The sequence below is a fragment of the Schistocerca americana genome, chromosome 7 (genome assembly GCF_021461395.2).
Source record: "Schistocerca americana isolate TAMUIC-IGC-003095 chromosome 7, iqSchAmer2.1, whole genome shotgun sequence".
NCBI lineage: Eukaryota > Metazoa > Arthropoda > Insecta > Orthoptera > Acrididae > Schistocerca > Schistocerca americana.
The window spans coordinates 156,987,794-157,004,994 of NC_060125.1; the positions used below are offsets into that span (position 1 = coordinate 156,987,794).

Genomic DNA, 17,201 nt, shown 5'->3' on the forward strand with positions numbered 1-17,201 from the left:
CGTTCAAAGATAAGGGTAATGAGAGCTCGAACTGAGGCGTTCAGACAGTCGTTTTTCTCTCGTGCGATCCGCGAGTCGAACAGAGGGGGGGGGGGGGGGGGGGAATATGACTTCGGCGCGAATTGTGCCCTCCGCCACACACCGCTTGGTGACTAGCGGCGTATATATGTAGATGTAGATGCATGGAGATCTATGGAAAATACAGTATAGGCCTATTTGCGAGGAAGACGAATCCTGAAGGCATGCTCCTATCCAGTGGGAACACTACTGAACAGCCAAGGGAATTTCCTTGTTTGGAGCCATCAGTTTACACTAAAACTGTGATGCCTATCTAAAATATTAAAAAAGAAACGAAGCGAGCGAAGCGTATAATCTTGAGTCCAGTCTTTTTTAAAATTCGTCAAGTCCAAAAGGTGGAGATTTCCTCCAACCTCACGCTGCTTGTGTTTTATAGTGAGAGACAGCTTGCTACGGCGCGCCACAAGTTGATACTGACTTCTCCGCAGCAAGTGACGCCTGTCGAGTGTTAGCAACTCTGGTGCCGCACGGACAGCCGCTGCCAGAGAATGGTAGGAGGCAAACAACAGAGTGGAGGGGCTGGAGGAGGCGGTGGAGGGTGGGTAGGAGGCGCAGCGCTTTGCAGGGGCTGCGGCAGACGCTGCGGTGTCAATAATTGAGCAGCACTTGGTTCTATTACGGCCGGGAACCCCGGCTGTGGCTTCGGCTGGGGTGCCGCCCGTGGGTGGCGAACGGAGCGAGGGCGCCGCTGATACCCCACCCCTGTCCCCCGACGCCGCCACCAGACCACACACACCACATCGCAAGACAGTGCAGCCACTGCAGTTCTGCGCCATTCTGCTCAGCGTCGCTCATCTCCAGTGGAGCCGGCGTTCGCCTGCAATCTGTGCCAGCGACCACTGGGAAACATTCTCGGAGAGTGCGGAGTTTGTCTCATTAACTGTAAACATCGGTATCTGAGAGACATATCGAGGAAGACAGTGACACCAGATATAAGCATACTCGACGAGCAATTAGTAATCCCGAAGAGACATCAAGTGAATATTGGTACTTTTCAAATCAGCTGTCTACTGGTTTGCTGCTGCCCGCCACGAATTCCTCTCCCGTACCCATCGTTTTCTCTGATAATAACACACCTCCTTTTCTCGATATACGAGTAATTTCACTTCCACCGTCCCCCAGAGACTGAGGTAATCGTGCGTCCCTGCCTGAACTGCCACAGTTGCTCCACCTCCAACCCATTCACTACTCCACCAACCCCCGTAAAACTACATCGTCCGTCCAAAGCGTTTGGGGCACTGTTTTCTTGGTGAATAAGCGACATCTTCGCAGTAACTACAGTGGCAGCTTGAGCTAACAACAAGTGTGAATTCGATCAGGAAGTTTTGAGCTGACAATATACAGTAGTGGACGTGCGGCGGTAGTGTATCAACGTTGTTGTGTGAGTACCACAATGGAGCACCATCTATAAATCGTATTCAAGATATTCTGGTGAATAAATCCTTTGTATAAAAACTCATCAAGGTGAAACGTCACCTTAGAAAACATTAAAAATGACAGTGCTAGAAAACCTCTCATGTTATTTAATTTTGAAACAGCTGAGTAAAACTGAACGTACTCAGACAGTTTTCTCTTTACTTATTCTGATCGTCACTTAACTGGCACACAATAATTTTTAGCGCAACGTAATCTGACTTTCAATAATCCCTAAAAAAGAATGGCCCTGACTAACAATAACCTATACATTTCATGAATCACTTACCTCACAAAAATCTTCGTTACTCCAACTACTGCAATACAGCGAGCGCCAATACTGCCAGCTAAATAAAAGATTCTAACTCCCGAAGGCACTAACTACTGATAGATATAGTTAGCAAATGAAATATTTTGACAGAGAACAAACATTGTATTTACCTTAATAACGTTCAAAAGTCATCATATATATATCAATTCATGGCATCCATCTTCACAAATTTCTTTTTCTGGTGGACACACGTCCAGATCGTCCTCTGGCATTTCTCTCTCCACATCCACCACTGGTGGCGGTTCACCACCAACTGCACATCGCTACATGCTGTTCACATCCAACAGCCCAACAGTGCACAAGCGAATATTCCAACAACCCCAACCAGCCACAGACTGCACACAGCACAGTCAGTGATTTTCATACAGAGCGCTACGTGGCGTTACCAACATAAAAACTTAAACAGCCTGCTTACAAAGGGTGATGAGACTTGAGGTTATCGATAAGAACCAACCACAAAATGACAAAAACAGAAGTCAGTGTGGATGATTAACGCTTTGACGACATAACAGACATTCAGGTCAACGTTACATGCTAGTTGAACCACATCCCAAAGAGGTACTTTTCTGACAGTTTCACATTGTTGTATCAACGTTCTGTGCTTTGCACTCAAGTGGGAAGAGATTACGTAGAACATCTGAAGAATGAAAACCACCATCTACATTTTTCTCTACTTTTTATTAATTTCGTCTTGAAAATTTTTGGACTGACGTTCTAGCTTTCTGTGATTTTGATACTAGAGTTACGTGAGTTAAACAGGTCACATAGCGATTAGCAAGTAAACTTAAGATTTTCGATGCTTTTTCATTCACGCTGGAATGACAAAATATGGATAACAAATTAGTAACACCTACTTCCAGCGGTCCTGTGACACTAATACTTCAGCAGTAACAGAAGAGCATAAGTCTCTTTACACATATGTTCAGTTTCTTTTTTTCAGGCAATTTTCGGCAGTCGATATATGTTTCAAGAAACTCAAGGCACTGAACTGCACTAACTGGATTTTATTAGTACTACCGGTTTCGGCTTTAAGCCATCATCTGGTACGAAAATCACTTAAAACATTTCATTTGTCATAAATATTGAGACACAAAGCATTGAATATTTTAATCCCTATGAAACACATAATAAAAAAACTTATTCTTAGCATTTAAAAGCATATGAATAGGACGACTGCTGCAATTGTTTTTTATTATGTGTTTCATATGGATTAAAATATTCAAACTTTGCGTTTCAGTATTTATGACAAATGAAAAGTCTTAAGTCACGGTATATCGATAGTTTTTACTTTTAGACAGCCTGACTGCAACTGAACGAAACACAATTTACGTGCCATAAGCGTTTCGCCTTTATTCTCTGCAAGGCATCTTCAGGGGCCTGGCATATGTACATATTTTTACTATTTAGTTTAAATTTTGGGCCAATGTACTTACAGGTAAGTAGAATTTAAAATATTACTATGTCATAGAAAAGCAACCACCAGAAATGTTTTTGAACTATAGATACACTTCCCCAAGATTTAAACTAAATATGAAACATATGTACGTATTCCAGGCTACTGAAGATGCCTTGCAAAGAATAAAGGCGAAACGCCTACGACACGAAAATTGTGTTTCATTCAGCTGTAGTCACACTGTCCAGAAGTAAAAGTTATCCATATATCGTTATATTACATGCAACTCAGGAAGACTGGACTACAAAAGTACCAGATGATGGCTTACGGCCGAAACTGGTGGTACTATTAAAATTCGGTTAATGCATTTCAGTGCCACGGGTGTTCTGACATTAGCTGCATTACGTATCAAGTTATTACGTGTTCGTGATAGCTGAAAATTTGTGCTGGACTTGGACTCGAACCCGGCTTCCACACTTGTCGCGAGCAGTCGCCTTAACCATTTCAACTGTCCGAGCACTGCTCCAGGACCGACCCAAACTTCAATAATCGTACTTTCTATGATCCCATCGCTCGCAGCAGTATTTGGATTCCCGTTACAGGGTGTCAAGGAGACAAACGTATTCAATGCACTACACCTTTTCTACTTGCTTCATCTGCTGTCACCTCTCGCTCCAATCCTCAGAGGGCGCACATCTGTAAAAACTTGAAGCTTCGGTATAAGTAGCTAATTTGTTTCTTTACCGCCTCGCTGAACTTCGTGATCCTTCAATACCGTACAAAGAAGCAGCAAGATCACCACCGCTGAACATGGGCGAATTGTGTAGGCAGCAGCTGTGTGAGCCAGTCGCAATGTGCCACATAAACCATATATTAGTGACAGACGTCTGTTGGGCAGTACTCGTTTTTGTTAAACTACTTTGACGAAATGGTAGTATCGAAATGAAAGTGTGCTATAGGTGCATTGCAGTGGCAGGCCAAGGGAAAGTCAACTGACTTCGTAGCAGCTGAGGAGAGCTCTGCCTACCATCCTCCAAGGAAGCCATGGGTCTGAAGATGGTTATATAATATAACCGAAACCGGTCACCTTTGTTATTGAGACATAAGTGTTGTGATCAAGACTGAACTTCAGTTAAAATATAATGTGCCATTATGTTCTGATGTATAATAAATCTCATTGTAGTATTTAATCCGCATATCATTTTGTAGATATACGCAGAATCCCATTCAAGCCGTGCGTGGCTCGTGTTCCCGCCATCATGTATTTTACACCCTGTTTTTAACATACTTTCACCTCACTACGTTAATTTAAATTACTACTGTCACTGAGTTGCTGCTTTGCCCGACCGTGAGCGGCGTTAGCAGCACGTATTGATACATGTTTCAAATGGCTCTGAGCACTATGGGACTTAACATCCGTGGTCATCAGTCCCTCGGAACTGAGAACTACTTAAACCTAACTACCTGAGGACATCACACACATCCATGCCCGAGGCAGGATTCGAACCTGCGACCGTAGCGATCACGCGGTTCCAGACTGAAGCGCCTAGAACCGCACGGCCACACCGGCCGGCTATTGATATATCCCCTCTCGTAGTATCTTTGATCGACTGCTATTACTTCCCGGTCGTTGTCGGTCATAGGGCGAGGTCCGGGTCTGCCAGTCAGTTGGAAAGTGCATGGAGTGCAGTCCGGACCTGGCAGTCGGGTTGGAGTAGGAGTGAGGCCAGTGTCGACATGGCTCGCCCGACCATTGCCGCCATGCATCACTTGATCTGGACCGTGGTCGTGGTGGATCGTCGGTCGGTCGTCCAACTGGACGACGCGTTATGGCTCGCCGATCGTTCAAGAATCGACTGTGTGTGTGTGTGTGTGTGTGTGTGTCGACTCCCGATTTGTCTTCGTGTGTGCTTAGTTGCTGTTGCGTATCGTGCAGGTCTTTGTGCAAGTGTTAGTCAGGTTGTGTGTGTAGTTGGTGTTAGTTCCACTGACGACTATTTTAGATGTTGTCGGCATTCTGTGCGAGTCAGAGGAGGAGAGTTCACGGCGGCAGTTCAGTTCGTGACTTGGGCCCTGGCAATGGGTTCCAACGCGTATGGAGCGCCTCTCCCCCCCCCCCCCCCCCCCCCGCCCCGCACCCGACCGTTGCCCCGCCACACATCACTGAAGCCGGGCCTTTCGTCCGAGGACATCTCCGTGCGGCGTAGTCGACCGACACCCCCGGGATAACAAGGCGGTCCAGCAGTGTTAGTGACGTCACACTAAGCGGCCCATAGCCGACGCAACAGTCCACGGACACCTCCGTACAGACGCGCCTGATGCTAACGATCTTCTGTCCGTCATACAGAAAGGAGCGAACTATAATTCGAACCAAAGGCCAAATTATACATATTCTTGTAAACAGCATAAAGGTTCATAACGAAATACCGATTACATATACGGGGAGGAATAAGTTTAATCGATTGAGGAACTTTGCCACTATTTTATAATTGTCAGAACACTATTTAGCTTTAAAACTCGCATACAGGTGGTGACAAATGCCAACTGACAGCAGGACTTAACATTTTCAAGCTATTACACTGAAAGTAAATTATCTTAAACACTGTCATACATAGCAAAACCCTCACAACTTTCGTTTACAATAAGGTAACAAGAGTTCGCTTTATCTCATAAAAAACATGACTATTGTGAATTTACTCATATGTTCATGGTGACAGCTCTTTTCAAGAATTTTTACAAGTGTATCCTCAGTAATAAAGAATGGAAACAAAAGATAGATATCAAATATTCTCCTTTTAACACAGACATCACTGAACACAAGATTCTGTCTTGCACTGTGATACTAAGGGACTGCTCTTTCCTTCAAGAAAAGCCTGACAATTTGAAGTTCACTCTGCTATTGAAGATACACTTCTTGAAACAATATTAAAAATGTTATGAAAGGTAAGGAAATGAAAAACAACCAAGTGCATTACATGTAAGAATGTGAGCAAAAGGCTGAGGCTCTCTTTACTTACCATTTTCAATCTCTCTACAGCTTTTCCACGTAGAAATTACCAACTGCAAGTCTCATTATTGCTGTCTGTTACTAACAAAGTGCTTTTCTATTTAGAAAACCTGACAATTTGATGTTCATTCTGGTACTGAAGATAAACACTTTTCAGAGGAGTTCCAGAACCTATTCCTGCCCGTATATGTAATCGGTATTTCGTTATGAACCTTTATGCTGTTTACAAGAATATATATAATTTGGTCTTTGGATCATATTATAGTTGGCTCCTTTCTGTATGACGGACAGAAGATCGTTAGCATCAGGCGCGTCTGTACGGAGGTGTCCGTGGACTGCTGCGTCGGCTATGGGCCGCTTAGTGTGACGTCACTAACACTGCTGGACGGCCTTGTTATCCCGGGGGTGTCGAGTCGACTGGGCCACTGGCGGTCTCTGCGCAGTGTCGGAGTCTGTCTGGAGCTGTCCGATCGGTACGAGCATCATTGCTCGCCGACACAGAACGTGAAGTTTGAGTGGTTTTGAGCATTACGTTGTTGGTTGCAGTTGTGGAGGTTTTCCTGTGGGCAACAATGAGTGAAGTGTTCGAGATAGCCGCCGTCAGCCGGCCGGTGTGGCCGTGCGGTTAAAGGCGCTTCAGTCTAGAACCGCGTGACCGCTACGGTCGCAGGTTCGAATCCTGCTTCGGGCATGGATGTGTGTGATGTCGTTAGGTTTAAGTAGTTCTAAGTTCTAGGGGACTGATGACCACAGAAGTTAAGTCCCATAGTGCTCAGAGCCATTTGAACCATTTTTAGCCGCCGTCAGGTGGAATTGATGACATTAATTTATCCATAGTCAAGTGCACCAGCGGAATTTTCTGCCATGTGGCCGTTAGTGTTCTGGTTACCTGCCCTGGCCGCTAACGTAGTTTTAGGCAGTGTGTTTTCCTCTCCTGCTATTGCTGCACAACATGGTGTGTAGTTTTGGCAGCTCAGTTCACATACGCATTTGTTTGGGGATAGTGAAACTTGTAATTTGTTGGGGGGCCTTGAATTCTCGTGTACTCCGTCGTGGCAAGCAAGCTGTCGGTCGGTCGGTCCGTGACTGTCCATTGGTTGGGTTCGCACGAATTAAGTGTAGTTGGACTCACCACCTGTCTCGCCTAAGTGAACGAGGCAGACCGATCCACTGGAGGCTCCTGAGTGCCCTTCTCTTAATTATCCTTTTGTCAATGTTCTCAGAGTTTCCTTAAAGTCCAAACATTATCGCCTTCTGCTCTTTAAAGGTTATTGTAATTTCCTCTGACAGAATTTTCAAGTTATTGTGGGCCACCAGCCCTGTTACAATTTTAAAACATTGTGACCTTCTGCCTTCAGTAATCATCATAGTATATTTGGAATTCTGAAGATTTAATCCTGCGGTCTTCAGCAGCTCAGCATGCTGATATCATATATGTATACGATTTATTTTATTCATAAATTTAACTGTGTGTCACGTCTTTCTAAAAATGAACTTATTTTAAAGCTTCTGTTTGGAGGCCTTCAACCGCGAAGCAAATTTAATTATTTCAAAAGTTTTTTTTAACTAAATGATAACAAATTACAATTGTGAAATGAATTCGACCGCAACTCCTATGGTCCTTTCAACAATCCTAATTACCTGTTAGCACTGCGTGATTTAGCGTGCGTTTCACCATTTCTTGTTTTTTTGATATTTCTTTTTTTCTGTGAGTAGATTACGATATTTATTAAATTTTTGCGAGTGTGCACTCCTTATTTTACCAACTAGCAGGGTCCACTATCATTTTCTTTCGTTACCGTTGTGCGCATAATTAATTAGGTGATGGGTAAGGAGGGGGTCGAGTGCATGTCTCGTTCGCATGTATAATTCGTCAGAATGAAATAGGTAGGAACTCTTCTGCACCCCAGCACCTCGCACATTCTTTTAGAGAGCTACCCTGAACAGTCTCAATACAAAAAAATCAAGCTATGTACAACACTACTTTCTTCTTTGGCTGAGGTTTGCTTTTTACTTGATTATTTAATAGGATCTAAGTAATATATTTCACTTTTTTTATAGTTATTGATGTCTCTTTTTGATTTGTCACGTCTACAGGGGTTAATTGAACCGTCAACTCACATTCATTATATTTTGGGAACATCTGTTAAATTTTTTCATCTGTTCTAACAGTAACTGCAGTTATAATATGTTTTGTTGAATGTATGTAGTAGCAGAACCACCTGAGTGAGAGAAAGATTTATACAATTTCGTCGTCTTTAACTTAAAATTCATGTATGTATTTACGTGAGCACTTCCTTATGTTGCCTGTTTCTGTCCTTCCCTTTCTCATAGTGGAGCCAACGGCCTTACCGCAGTGTTAACATCGGTTCCCGTCAGAACACCGAAGTTAAGCGCTGTCGGGCTGGGCTAGCACTTGGGTAGGTGACCATCTGGTCTGCTGAGCGCTGTTGGTATGCGGGGTGCACTCAGCCCTTGTGAGGTAAACTGAGGAGCTACTTGATTGAGAAGTAGGGGCCGGGAGAGTGGTGTGCCCCTCCATATCTTCATCCAGTGACGCCTGTGGGCTGAGTGTGACACGGCGGCCGGTCGATACCGTTGGGCCTTCCAAGGCCTGTTAGGACGGAGTTTAGGTTTTAGTGATGAAAAAAAAATGTAGAAAGAAACGAGGCTGGTAGTGTCGCCTCGATCACGACCCGCTTGCAAAGCGCAAACGCAAACAACTTGACACCTATAACTTCTAGGGACCGATATCCATGCATTGTTGTATCACATAACAGATGTGTAAAATTTCTCTTGCGATTTTCTCAGAATTGCCAAAGTAGTGCACGTCCCTATTTGCTCATTGTTCTAATAACCCACTAAAGGTGCGCAAAATCTGAAGTAAACCCGTGATCCCAAAGTCGTGGTCTCCCCTTGTTAGTTCACGGCAGAATTCACCAACATAATTAAAATTAAACCAATCTTAAAATATTACCATCGCCGTAAGTATTTTTGTTTGTTGCTGAGCATGAAAAAGACACTCCTGAAAACCTCTTACAGTCTGCTGACGTTTCTCTATTTTGCGTGGTGTCTACCACTTTCGCGCAACGACGCTCTGCGCGTGTTTTTTAGGGAATTGACTAGTTTGAACCTGGGACCTGTTGCTCGTAAGGAGACGCCAGACCACACATGACATGTAGAGTTCAGAAGAGTTCACTGAGACTAGCGATGATATAATCAAATACTTAATGATTTAAGCGTGAGCTCCACTGCACTCCCTGTAAAAGAATATTAATACTAACTAAATTTAGTGGAAGGCGTTCAAAGCTTTCCTGTTTTTAGTTAGCTGGTAAAATAACGTCGAAAAAGCAGTTAAGTTTACAAATGGAAATTTAATTCTACTCAAAAAACATTTTTTATAAATTGCACTATTGATAAAAGGAAATATTTTAATACAGGATGATAAAAACCAACTGCGTTCAACAAAAATGTGAACGAATATTCCCTGAACGGGATTCCAAGTACTATAATGGATCGAAGGATGACCTATGCCATATCACCTCTATGATCTAGGCTTAAATTAAGTTTCATAAAAGAGAAAACTATCAAAAACGGTCTACAGTGACCCTCAATTATCTTTAATTACTTATTTAACTTGCTGTAAATTACAGTGGCTGATGTGGCTTCTCAATAATTATGTAACAGAAAAATCATCGGGTTTCAGATTTTAACTTCAAGTAGCAAATGCGAATACCACGTAGTTTAATTGACGATCGACACTAGTATTACGTTAAAAGGGGATGTAACAGATGAGACTTCTGCAGTTCTGAGTGAAGCCCTATGCGCTCTTATGCAGCATCGCGTGCGTTCATTACCTTGTCGGTGGTTAGTCAGCGTCAGGGGTCGGCGGGCGGCGCAGCTCCACACACCTCGCCATCTCGGTAGCAACGCTCTCTGACTTCTCCTTACTACTGTTTACCGAAGTTGGTTTAAAAAAAAGGTATCTGGCTGTGTTTTCAACTGACCAATCAGTGTCTCAATGTTAACCTTAAGCTCCGCCTACAAAAATTCTGTCTATCCAATGAGAAACGTTATACTTTTCGTGGTGGGGCAATGTTTTTAATGTTTGCTATGTAACAGAGGCGCGTATAGTCTCACGCTAAAACTTGCAGCTGGTGTTAGAGTTATCGTAAGATCTATACTGTTCTTCTGGAGGGCTCTATCTTTTAACATGGGCTGGGGGGTGGACCTCCCGGCGATCGTAGGGCCTTCTAGCCTACACGGCTCTGCTCTCGGCTTCTGTTCTCGTTTCTCCCCTCGAAACTGCGTCTGTTTCACAGTGGGAAAGTATGACATGTATTTAGGCGTTCTTGTGTTAGTCTGTGGTATTCCATTTGCTCACTCGTTGAACGTATTACTTTGGTTAATTTAATGTTAGGATTTATTCGGAGCTATGTGACAAACTGCCGGATTTGCTATCATGTCAGGGTTTTCGTGGAAGTTGTTGGATTTGCCTGACATCTTACAGGTGCTAGAAGCACGTTATTATAAAATTCGGTTGAGAACCGCGAGCTGCACGAACACTCGATTCGGGCTGCATGGAGCCTGCAGGACGCAGTCTGAAGACCATTGTATAATAGATTGCTGTAGAGAAAGACGGATTGGAGTACATCCGACAAATAACTGATACTCTCAATGAAATGAAGAGCTTGACAGAAAAGAGGAATATTCAGTGGGTCAAATACTGTTCACTTCATATCTGCTTGAAATAGAAAGTGGGCAATAGAGTCGCGTTCGGAGGCACTCGCCATTTAGTAGTATGGCTACACCAGTAAAATCAACAGAAGTGTAAATGTGGCAGTTGCATCAATAGTGTGACTTCCGCTTTGCGCGTCGAGCGAGCAGGTTGTTCTCACTTCCGCCTGTGCAGCAGCGCCGCGTGTGTCGAAATTGTGTGTACCCCCTCTTGGGTGTTTATCGGCCGGTGTCGCGTCGTTATTACCTGGCGGAGTGATTGGTTTGTTCTCTGTCGGCGGCGTCCTCTACCCGCGCCACGATGTTTGCCGATTCCCCCAAGAATATTACTGCTGCTTTTATAATGAAAATGACCATCTCAGATCCAGTTGTCCACGCTGTACTACGGTTTTAAAGTCGTCCTATGAAAAACGTCGTCCGTTGACATTAGGTGAATTAGCGTCTTTGCATTCTGCCGTCAGTACTTCTCGAGCCTTTAGAGGACGTTGGGGAGACATTGCCCCACACTACGCGCGACTTTCCGCCGTTACCGTCACGTTCAGATGCGGCCCATGTTGCTGTTCCGTTAAGGCGCCGGCACCGGTAGCACAATTTAAACGCAGACGGATCTAGGATGGTGAAGATTTTGAGGTCACCCCTGACCAACCTCGCCAGTCCGAGAAGGTGGTGGTGGTGGCGGCTTTTTCCTGTGGTGACACTTGGCACACTGACGGTAACCTTCCGGTGAAACTCGCACTAGCGGACGCGTGCACCACTGCTGCCTCCTGAAAATCGGCTTTTCCGCTCACGTAACAGCCCTGTTTTCGATATAAGGTAGGTAAAATCATTAGAAACAAATCGTGATATCGAACTGAATTATACACTCCTGGAAATGGAAAAAAGAACACATTGACACCGGTGTGTGAGACCCACCATACTTGCTCCGGACACTGCGAGAGGGCTGTACAAGCAATGATCACACGCACGGCACAGCGGACACACCAGGAAACGCGGTGTTGGCCGTCGAATGGCGCTAGCTGCGCAGCATTTGTGCACCGCCGCCGTCAGTGTCAGCCAGTTTGCCGTGGCATACGGAGCTCCATCGCAGTCTTTAACACTGGTAGCATGCCGCGACAGCGTGGACGCGAACCGTATGTGCAGTTGACGGACTTTGAGCGAGGGCGTATAGTGGGCATGCGGGAGGCCGGGTGGACGTACCGCCGAATTGCTCAACACGTGGGGCGTGAGGTCTCCACAGTACATCGATGTTGTCGCCAGTGGTCGGCGGAAGTTGCACGTGCCCGTCGACCTGGGACCGGACCGCAGCGACGCACGGATGCACGCCAAGACCGTAGGATCCTACGCAGTGCCGTAGGGGACCGCACTCCCACTTCCCAGCAAATTAGGGACACTGTTGCTCCTGGGGTATCGGCGAGGACCATTCGCAACCGTCTCCATGAAGCTGGGCTATGGTCCCGCACACCGTTAGGCCGTCTTCCGCTCACGCCCCAACATCGTGCAGCCCGCCCTCCAGTGGTGTCGCGACAGGCGTGAATGGAGGGACGAATGGAGACGTGTCGTCTTCAGCGATGAGAGTCGCTTCTGCCTTGGTGCCAATGATGGTCGTATGCGTGTTTGGCGCCGTCCAGGTGAGCGCCACAATCAGGACTGCATACGACCGAGGCACACAGGGCCAACACCCGGCATCATGGTGTGGGGAGCGATCTCTTACACTGGCCGTACACCACTGGTGATCGTCGAGGGGACACTGAATAGTGCACGGTACATCCAAACCGTCATCGAACCCATCGTTCTACCATTCCTAGACCGGCAAGGGAACTTGCTGTTCCAACAGGACAATGCACGTCCGCATGTATCCCGTGCCACCCAACGTGCTCTAGACGGTGTAAGTCAACTACCCTGGCCAGCAAGATCTCCGGATCTGTCCCCCATTGAGCATGTTTGGGACTGGATGAAGCGTCGTCTCACGCGGTCTGCACGTCCAGCACGAACGCTGGTCCAACTGAGGCGCCAGGTGGAAATGGCATGGCAAGCCGTTCCACAGGACTACATCCAGCATCTCTACGATCGTCTCCATGGGAGAATAGCAGCCTGCATTGCTGCGAAAGGTGGATATACACTGTACTAGTGCCGACATTGTGCATGCTCTGTTGCCTGTGTCTATGTGCCTGTGGTTCTGTCAGTGTGATCATGTGATGTATCTGACCCCAGGAATGTGTCAATAAAGTTTCCCCTTCCTGGGACAATGAATTCACGGTGTTCTTATTTCAATTTCCAGGAGTGTATATTTGGTTCTTGAACATATTACAACCTTTCAATATAATGTATTTTTTCAATGTAAACTAGAAATTGTTCCTCAACAAAGTATAAAATATCAAACGCAAGTACGTAAAGCGAAAATATATTTCGTTATCGATGGTAACATAACCTTTTGCAAGAAACAATGCACACCTTCTGAATACAGACAATTTCACAAGACTATAAATCAAACCTATAATAAAACATAATCAGAATTTGACAGGCGAAATACTAGATAGCTGCTTACGCTGAGAACATTATCAGAATGAACAACGCTGAGAAAGAGTACAGTAACTGAATAGACCACTACCTGTCTGAACATAATCTGTAGGTTCGTAAGGTTCTCTCTTGAAAATCAAGATAAATAGAAAACGTTTGAATGGAGAATTTTCAAACGTGTCACAATCTTTACACGTTGCAGTAAGTCTTGAGTGTTTCTTCCAAACAAATTGTTTACAATCATTACATGTGTCAGTTGTGCAATTGCACTATTTTCCTTCTCATAGATGACATGGTCCATTTATTTTTGCTGCGTCTGAGGCTGCAATTGGTTGGGGTGGCTGACGGTATTTTACAAGAAACAGTCGGCTATCTTTTGGAAGTGTGCACATCTGAGCCCTTATTTTCAAATGAGCCTCTAAAAGTTCGAGTGCTAATTCACTGAGGAAGTCTCGACGGCGTATCGTGGATTCGGGGGTTATTTTGGAGAAACATCACTAGTGATTTTATGCCAGCCAGTTCCAAAAAACTGAAAAAATCATTGGAGGCCATCCCCTTGTCTGCCGTGCAGTTGATTAAGCAACGCACATTTTATCGACTGTATCGACACCTCCATTGGTGGAATTATAATCGATGTTAGTGGTTTAGGTCATTTCATCGGTAACTTTGCGGTCATGCATAGTCTATAGAAGGAGAACACATTTCCTTCGCTTGGCCTGGATGGAAATACGAGTTTTATCGTACAGAAACCCATAAAAACATGAACCGGCTTCTCGTGATTTTGAGAAATTCGGAAGGGATTTTTCTTTTATTGGCTTTCAGGGTACCAATGACAGTCAATCCTTTCTCAAGAAAGATATCAGCTGGTGTAGTACCTGTCCATTGTAATGTTCCTGTTGGAGCGTTGAATATCTTGAAAGTCTTTGAACTGCATCGTAGGGTTTTTTATACATCCGTAGGGCCTGACCTCTGATTTCCACAGTACACCTCGAAATTTGATGTATAACATCGTTTTACTGTCACATATTGCATAATATTTCAGTCCATATTTGGCCGGTTTACTAGGCGTATATTGAACAAAACCACATCTACCTCTAAATAGGAACAACATCTCGTCAGTTGTTGTGAATTCAGCATGACTCTAATTATTCCTACAGTGGGCCAGTTGCGGACGGCTGTGAGCCTGTCAGTTTTTTCTCTCTCCACTCTTGTACACAGATAATCAAACCCCATTGATCGAAGCAAGAACAGGAAGCGCTAACAACTGCATGTCGCCCTTGTCATCATACCTGTTCCATCATCTTCCCATCGCTCTCTGCAGTTTGTACAATTCCCATGCTTCACTCTAACTAGGAATAAAAGACCCAAAATACCCATCTCATCCCATCTAGTGTCCTTTCAGTCCCGATCTCTGGAGTGTCTTACTTCGTCCCTTTTGTTCGCAATAAAAGCGCTAGTACCGTCTACAATTGTATCAAGAATGTCAAGGCCTTTTAAATTGAGAAATGCATCTATGGGTTTCGGAGTATCCCTGCAAATCCGCTTTGGGCTGGGAAAAATTTTGATGATATTCTTCGCTGGTACTACTGAAGCAGCTTTCACTGGCGGTTTGCTGCACCAAATAATTTCGTTGTCTTTTCCGATGTAAAAAAAGAAATTGTCACCAGTATCATCAATCTCCATTTCATATTTCATCTGCTTCCGCTTCAGAAACCTCTGAACCCTCTTCTTTATCCTCAACATCTGAGCCGTCTATATCTACTTCACTATTCTCACCCTCCTCGCATCCGCCTCTCCTCGTCAGCGTCCAACTGCTCAATAAGTCGCCTGATCTCCTCATCGGAAGTGTCATGTTTCTCCCTAGATGCAACATACGACCGTGAAGACTAATAGACATCTGCAGGTAAATATAAATAGTAGGTGCAATTATCATAAGATGGGTAAGTAGTACGTGTTTGCATTACGCTGCTAATATGAATGTAGCAGTATATGGATAGATGAAATGGCTAACCCATCATAATGTATGTAGATTGGCCGGCCGGAGTGGCCGTGCGGTTCTAGGCGCTACAGTCTGGAACCGAGCCACCGCTACGGTCGCAGGTTCGAGTCCTGCCTCGGGCACGGATGTGTGTGATGTCCTTAGGTTAGTTAGGTTTAATTAGTTCTAGGCGACTGATGACCTCAGAAGTTAAGTCGCGTAGTGCTCAGAGCCATTTGAACCATTTTTTTATGTCGATTGCATGAAAAAACGTTGACCTACATACATACTTCTACTAAATAATTCATGGTAAAAATGTTGTGCAAGAACAAAAAAACTATGAGAGCCAAAGCCTCTCACAAAACAATAACCCCTCACCAATAAGCGAAAAGCAAATTTACGTACATGAGCGGGCGCATGCAGCATGGAGTGCTGCCAAAGTGGAGTATTCGTATTCGACCATTGCTGGTGACTGCTACAAGGAAGGAACACGGAATCTGGCGTATAGAGTGTGTTGACAGCATAGCCGACTGCAGGTACTGTATGTCCCCAGATGATTCAAACACCTTCACTATCACTAATCACATGCACATCAGGTTTAATTGCGGTTCTTGTTTCGCCAGGGATGATGTTGAAATGAATGTTGCATTTGCATCCTCTACTCCCCACGTTGGAACGTCTGTTCCAAGGGGTCCAGTGATTTAGCGGAGACATCGACTGCTGTTCTTTACAGCTTTCTAGTGTGATCCCATTTTCAGTGTGAAACAGTGGAGCAATAATTTACTGTGGATTCTGTTAGGTATAGTCAGATGATGGACATAGCTTCAGACGCTGCATTGCTGTCTCTTCTGTATATGATGATGATGATGATCATCATCATCATCGTCATCATCATCATCGCGGCTCCCGGTTGCGTTTCTCGCCTTCCGCTGAGTGGAGTAGAGACGCCTCCCTACTTGTCACGGAATGGTGTCAAATAACATTTTCAGCCTGAACTGCAGCATCGCACCGAAAAAAAAAGAAACAAAACACGGAATCTGCACCTTCTAATGGACAGGATTCAAATACTGAACCTTCCCGCCGTCTGTCGGTGTTGTGGAGACCGGTACATGATGCATAAACTCTTTTGTGGTTTTACTTTCATGCGTTACATTTGTTAAGTAAGGCAAGCGTATACGGTTCTTACCCTAAATGTTAACGTGATAGGCTCTCCATTAAGGCTTGCTACGTTACGACAGTTCATTTGTGATTCCCAAGCTGATATGTGCCTGAAAAAAGGGTTATTTTGTGTGTTTTGCCTCCCTCGGTATTCTACTTTTTTTTAATGTTTCGCCACAATGTTGTGCTGACATGGCTGTGATTTATTGGGACGGTATTCTGTTGAACATTGAAACGCTTGACGATGGTCAGGGCATAGGTTGTAGTTTTTATGATCTCGCCTTAACTTTTCTTTATGCTCCATCTAGAGAAGGAAGATGCCATTCATTTACTTCGTCAAATTCAGCGAAAAACTTTGATGAGGGATATTTCAGCTGCGTCTTACGTCTTGTGGATCATACTCCCAATTATATTGACTATTATCTTGAACTTAATAATATAGTGGCGTATTTGAGCTATAGGATGCTTGGATTTGCAGATGTCCAACATTAGAGTGTTTCACGTATTTTACGGATACTTCTACTAGTCGTTTGTCTGCTTTCCTTTGTTGCCAGCTTTTGTCAACTAATGTAATTCCTGCAAGCTACGC

General features: G+C 44.6%; 1 pseudogene; it reads left to right on the plus strand.

The window, feature by feature from the left end:
- The first annotated feature begins 8,560 nt into the window (after positions 1–8,560).
- LOC124623308 lies at positions 8,561–8,678 on the plus strand (annotated as a pseudogene).
- The last annotated feature ends 8,523 nt before the right edge of the window (positions 8,679–17,201 follow it).